Source organism: Mus musculus, chromosome 4 (genome assembly GCF_000001635.26).
Source record: "Mus musculus strain C57BL/6J chromosome 4, GRCm38.p6 C57BL/6J".
Classification (NCBI taxonomy): domain Eukaryota; kingdom Metazoa; phylum Chordata; class Mammalia; order Rodentia; family Muridae; genus Mus; species Mus musculus.
In genome coordinates, this window is record NC_000070.6 from 10,436,768 (window position 1) to 10,442,294 (window position 5,527).

At 43.9% G+C, this 5,527-nt stretch overlaps 1 pseudogene; it reads right to left on the reverse strand.

Moving 5' to 3' along the window:
* Gm11814 (predicted gene 11814) lies at positions 1,568-3,074 on the reverse strand (annotated as a pseudogene).

Sequence of the window (5,527 nt, forward strand, 5' to 3'; positions counted from 1 at the left end):
CCAGATACAGTAGAACAGTGTAAGTTATGCCAGCAAGTGAATGCTTATGTGGCCAAGAGTAAACAAGGCAAAAGACCTAGGGGAGAACGGCCTGGAGTACATTGGCAGGTCGATTTTACAGAAGTTAAACCAGGAAAATATGGTTATAAACACCTTCTAGTGTTTGTGGATACTTTCTCTGGATGGGTTGGAGCTTTCCTCACCAAGCAGGAAACAGCTACTGTGGTAGCCAAGAAGATATTGGAGGAAATTTTTCCAAGGTTCGGAGTCCCCAAGGTAATTGGATTGGACATCAGTCCTGCTTTTGTCTCTAAGGTAAGACAGGGATTGGCAGAGATATTGGGGACTAATTGGAAGCTTCATTGTGTGTACTGTCTCCAGAGATCAGGACAGGTAGAATGAACAGAACCCTAAAAGAGACCTTAACTTGTCCTTGGAGATTTGCACTGACTGGGTGGTGCTCCTTCCCCTGGCCCTGTTCCAAGCCTGGAACACCCCCTACCATTTTAACCTGACCCATTTTGAGATCCTGTATGGGACCCACACTCCCTTGGTCCTGGCTCTTGATACCCCCAGAGTGACTTTTCAGGCTGACAAGGATCTTATGGCTTCATTGCAAGCTTTCCAGATCAGTCACCAGGAATTGTGGCCTAAGCTTAGTGCCCTGTATAATACAGGCACCCCAGAGGTTCCACACAAGTAACAACTTAGAGATTGGATATATATTAAGAGACATCGTGCTGAAAACTTAGAAGCAAAGTGGAAAGGGCCATTCCTGGTGTTGGATAGCAGCCAGACACCCGAGTAACCTGCTTCTGCAAGGCCAGAGAAACCATGAGATGGCTATGATGTATCTTCCAACTCTGAGCCTCAGCAACCTCCACAACCCTACCAAAATGACATGGCAAGTACTCTCAGCCACTGGGGATGAAGCTTGATCCACAGAGGGATATCCACCTCATATCTGGTGGCCGAACCTTGTCTTTGATCTCTGTAAGTTAGCAGTGGGCCTTGACTCCTGAGATATCCCCACCCTAGAGACAGTGGGGGAGAAATTACCCAAATTTGAGGGACACAGGAGTTGTGAATCTAAATTATATCCCAGAAGCAGTCTTGGAGGGTGGAGCTTAGGGTGCGGACACCCGAAGTTGAGGAGTGTCCTGCAAGAAAGCCCCATATATGTGTGCCCCTGAGATGGGAGATGCCAGCAGCAGGCCCATCAGTGTTGGGGGTCCAACCACTTTTTCTGTGCTACCTGGGAGTGTGAAACATTGGGAAGCACGGACCATTCTGGGTGTAGTTAAAGATTCAGTGGCCAAAGTAAGAGAAGGGCTAGCCAAGGGGAGGAAAGAACAGAGTCAGGGCTGGTTCAAGTCTTGGTGTAACTCCTCCCTTTGGTTAGCTACCCTTATACCCGCCGTGTTAGGATATGTTCTCCTGCTATTGTTGACTTTTGGACCTTGCATATTGAACAAGCTTAGATCTTTCTTTTTTGTTTTTTTTGTTTGTTTGTTTGTTTGTTTTTTGTTTTTTGTTTTTTTTTTTTACTGTTCAAGGTTTATTTGGTGTTTTCATTGGCATGGCACTTGGGTGGTTGGTTCCATCATCCATATGCAGATCTTACATCTCACATAATATTGCAATGCACACTACAGACACATATAATACATAAAATATCCTGTACAACATTTATGTACAAGATATGCATCATGGACGTACACACTGGAGCCAGGTTATGATTAACTGGGAACTCATTGGCCTAGGCATGTTTGGTGAGGGTGCGCAGGGCAGCAATGCAGCAGGCTCACAGGGTAATGGAATTCTGCACAGTTGGCAGTGTGTCTCAGAGACAGTGGGACTGTCACATTAACCAGGTTACCACTACACAAGTACCACTTGGCAGCAGGGCAGCGCTGTGGGGAGTGAGATGTTTCTCCACACCACCTCAACACCACTGTACTAACCACAGCTCAGACGAGAAGGGTGTGGTCTGCCTAGAATCCCTGCTGCAGCCTGGACAGTGAAGTGCGAGGACACGGGGAAGACTTTAGAACTGCAGCTCCTTCTGGATTCCCCAGAGGGTGTCTGCACTCTTCTTCAGGCGGGCCTCTTCCTCAAGAGTCAGTGTCACCTTCACAGCATCCGAGATTCCATTTTGTCCCAGGATACATGGGACACTGAGGAAGACATCATCATTGATTCCATAGAGACCCTTAATCATGGTGGAAATGGGATGCACCCACCTAAGGTCCTTCATTATGCTCTTGGCCAAGTTTGCCACAGAGAGGCTAATGGCTTTCAGCTTGATCACCTTGTAGGCACTGTCCACCTGCTTGTGAACCTCCTTCCACTGCTCCTTGTCTGCACCAGTGCCCAGTTCTGGGTTCAGAGACTTCAGGGAGACACCAGCAATGTTCACATCACTCCACACAGGCACACTGGAATCGCCATGCTCTCCCAGGACCCAGCCGTGACAGCTCAGCGCGTGAACCCCCAGCCTTTCTCCCATCAGGTAATGGAACCGAGCTGAATCCAGACTGTAACCACTTCCAATAACTCGGCTTTTGGGAAAGCCACTGATTTTCCAAGCCACGTAGGTTAAGATATCCACTGGATTTGAGACAATCAGCAGCTGGCAGTATGGACTGTACTTGACAATGTTGGGAACTCTCCCCCTCTTGTTGACGGCCTCCCTGTGATGACCAGCTTGGAGTTCGCAGTTACACAATAGTCTTTGCTGGAGACAATTTTTGGTGTTTTAAGGAAGAAGCTGCTATGCTGGAGATCCATCATCTCGCCCTTGAGTTTGTCTTCCATGACGTCAACAAGGGCAAGCTCATCTGCCAAGTCCTTCATTAAGATACTGATGGCACAAGCCATGCCAACAGCACCAACCCCAACAACTGTAATCTTGTTCTGGGGAGACTGTTCTTCCTTAAGAAGATTCACAATCAGCTGGTCCTTGAGGGTTGCCATCTTGGACTTTGAATCTTTTGAGACCGCTAGTGCACGATGGGGGGCGAGCAGAAGCAGTGTGGCCTGGGCTCGGCAACAGTGGCTCCAGCACCTAGAGCTTTCATAAAAGTTACAATAGGAGCAGTGCAGCTGATGGTCCTGGGCCAACAATATGAGACCCTGAGGACGGGACCTGAAGAATATGAGTTAGTTACCCAAGACCCCTGAGCATAGCTCCAGGATTGGAGCTTGTACAAGAAAAGGGGGAAATGAGAGACCCTAAGGGCTTTTTCCAGTCCCACACTCTCCTTACAGCTTCCCCCTTCCACCTGAGGTCAAAGCTAGGCAAGTCCCATCCTCCAACCACAGGATCATTCTTGAGTAAAAAATTCTCAGAATGCACTGACAGTCACCTGACCCTCTGGAAAGTCCCAGGTAGAGTTCAAATGCATGTCATGCTTGCTAGCCAATGAATTTAAAGGTCAATATGCTTAGCTAATAAGTTTGAATTGAAACCTTGCTGATGTAACCTGTGCCCCTAAAAAGTATAAAAACTGCTTGTAATAGCCATCAGAGTGGCTTTCTCATCACTCACCTCCAGGGACTGATTGAGGATTGACCCTGACACACCAGAAAATAAACCTCTTGCTTTGACATTGAAAAAAACATCAAATGAAAGTAAAAGACAAAGCAAATAGGAAAACGAGAAAAGCAAAACTTTTCTCAAGAGAACTTTTACTAAATATTTTATGTGTTAAATTGTTATTTTTAAACAATATACAATTTGTCTGAGAGAATTCTATCATTAGTATTGCAGAAAGAGTTTAAGAAGTGGTTATTGGTAGCACCAGGGTGGGGGTTCTCCACAATTCATGGGTTCTGGCAGGGTACAATTGAAGAAAGACTCACTGTCCCTTGCAAGTGTTGCCAATAGGAGTTTACCTATGCTCCATTAAGTATATGGACAATACAAAATGGACTTGGTTTTGGGGGGGCGGGGAGAACAGGGGAAAGCAGACATAGGAGGATGGAGAAGTGAACAAAACCAAGTGCATGATGTGAAATTCCCAAATACTCAATTAAAAAAGGAAGAAGGGATTATCATTAGTCAGACATGCTGTAAAAATATTATTAAAAAATCCCAGCATGGGGCTCCTTCCCACTTAGACCATTTATGCTCCTGGATAAAAGACATACACAGCCTTTGTATTTTAATATTCTATTTTTTATAATTTAATATTCTACAATTGTTAAATGGTAAAAATGGTAAACGCCTTTACTATTTCAAAGAAAAAAATCATCACTTAAAATACAAATGCTCTGTAGTAGTTCCCATACTGCCTTTCAGGGTTTGTAAGATGACCCATCTAGTAAGATTGCTTGACTCTAAGTTTAACAAACTGAGTTCAATCCCAGAGACCTGGCCCACATGGCGGAAATCAAGAACTGATTCCAGAAAGTTGTTCCCTGGCTTCCATATACATGTCATACACACAATAAACATACACACAGAAAGAAAGAATGAGAGAGAGAGAGAGAGAGAGAGAGAGAGAGAGAGAGAGAGAGAGAGAGAGAGAGAGAGGTAGAGGGAGGGAGAGGTGGGGCAAGGGAGGAAGAAAGAATTTTAAAACAATACCTTTTATAAACTAATGCCAGCCCATCATCCACCCTATTAGTCCATTTTTCTGCTCATTATAAAGACATGAAATGTACAGTGCTGAAATGTTTCAACCCAGGACCAATGAGGTGATTAGAAGCATTTTTTTAAAAGAAAATATATATTAATACCTCTTGATGTGTAGTATTGACATTGTGAGAGACACAGTGAGCTACTGGAAAGAACTAAGCACCTAGGAGTAGACTCACCCACTCTAGACCTACAGCAGGTACTACTGCAGATAAATACAAGGACAGCTTACTCAGGATGGTGCTGGCACAATTATGCATATAACATTTTTAATGAACTTGGATGCCTAAGTGATACCATATCCAAAACTAACTCCAAACTGATTTTTAAAAATTTAAGTATAAAATGAGAATCTATATCTTAACATAATAATAGAGGATAATGTAATCATGAATATGGTGTGTATGTCCATGTGCTTGATGGATTCCACAGCCTTTTTATTGTAAGTATTATCAAAACACATTTCCAATGGACCACGTACTTGGCACCTGGCTTCAAATGTAGAAATGACTGGTAAGAAGCATTTGCAGGTCAGACTTGTGCTTTCTACTTGACCCTCCTCTTCCTTCATTTCCTCTTTCAGTCATCTGTGGATCACACACAAGGGACCTGATGGAAGATCGCAAGATCCTGGGAACTGAGAGATCGTGTGGTTGTGAAAAGCCCAAGACTCTGAATGAAGATACAGAAAACACTTGTACTCTGAAGATTCTGTACAGATTAAGCCAGTAGCTTAAGAAAACATATGAGCATGATTAAATATATAAAAGTTATGAAGCCGCCCCTGTAGTAATCAGTTATGCAAATCAAAGCCATACTTCTCTACAAGATAGGCAAAAAAGCAAAAATCTAACAGTACCAAACACTGACAAAATAAAATGTATA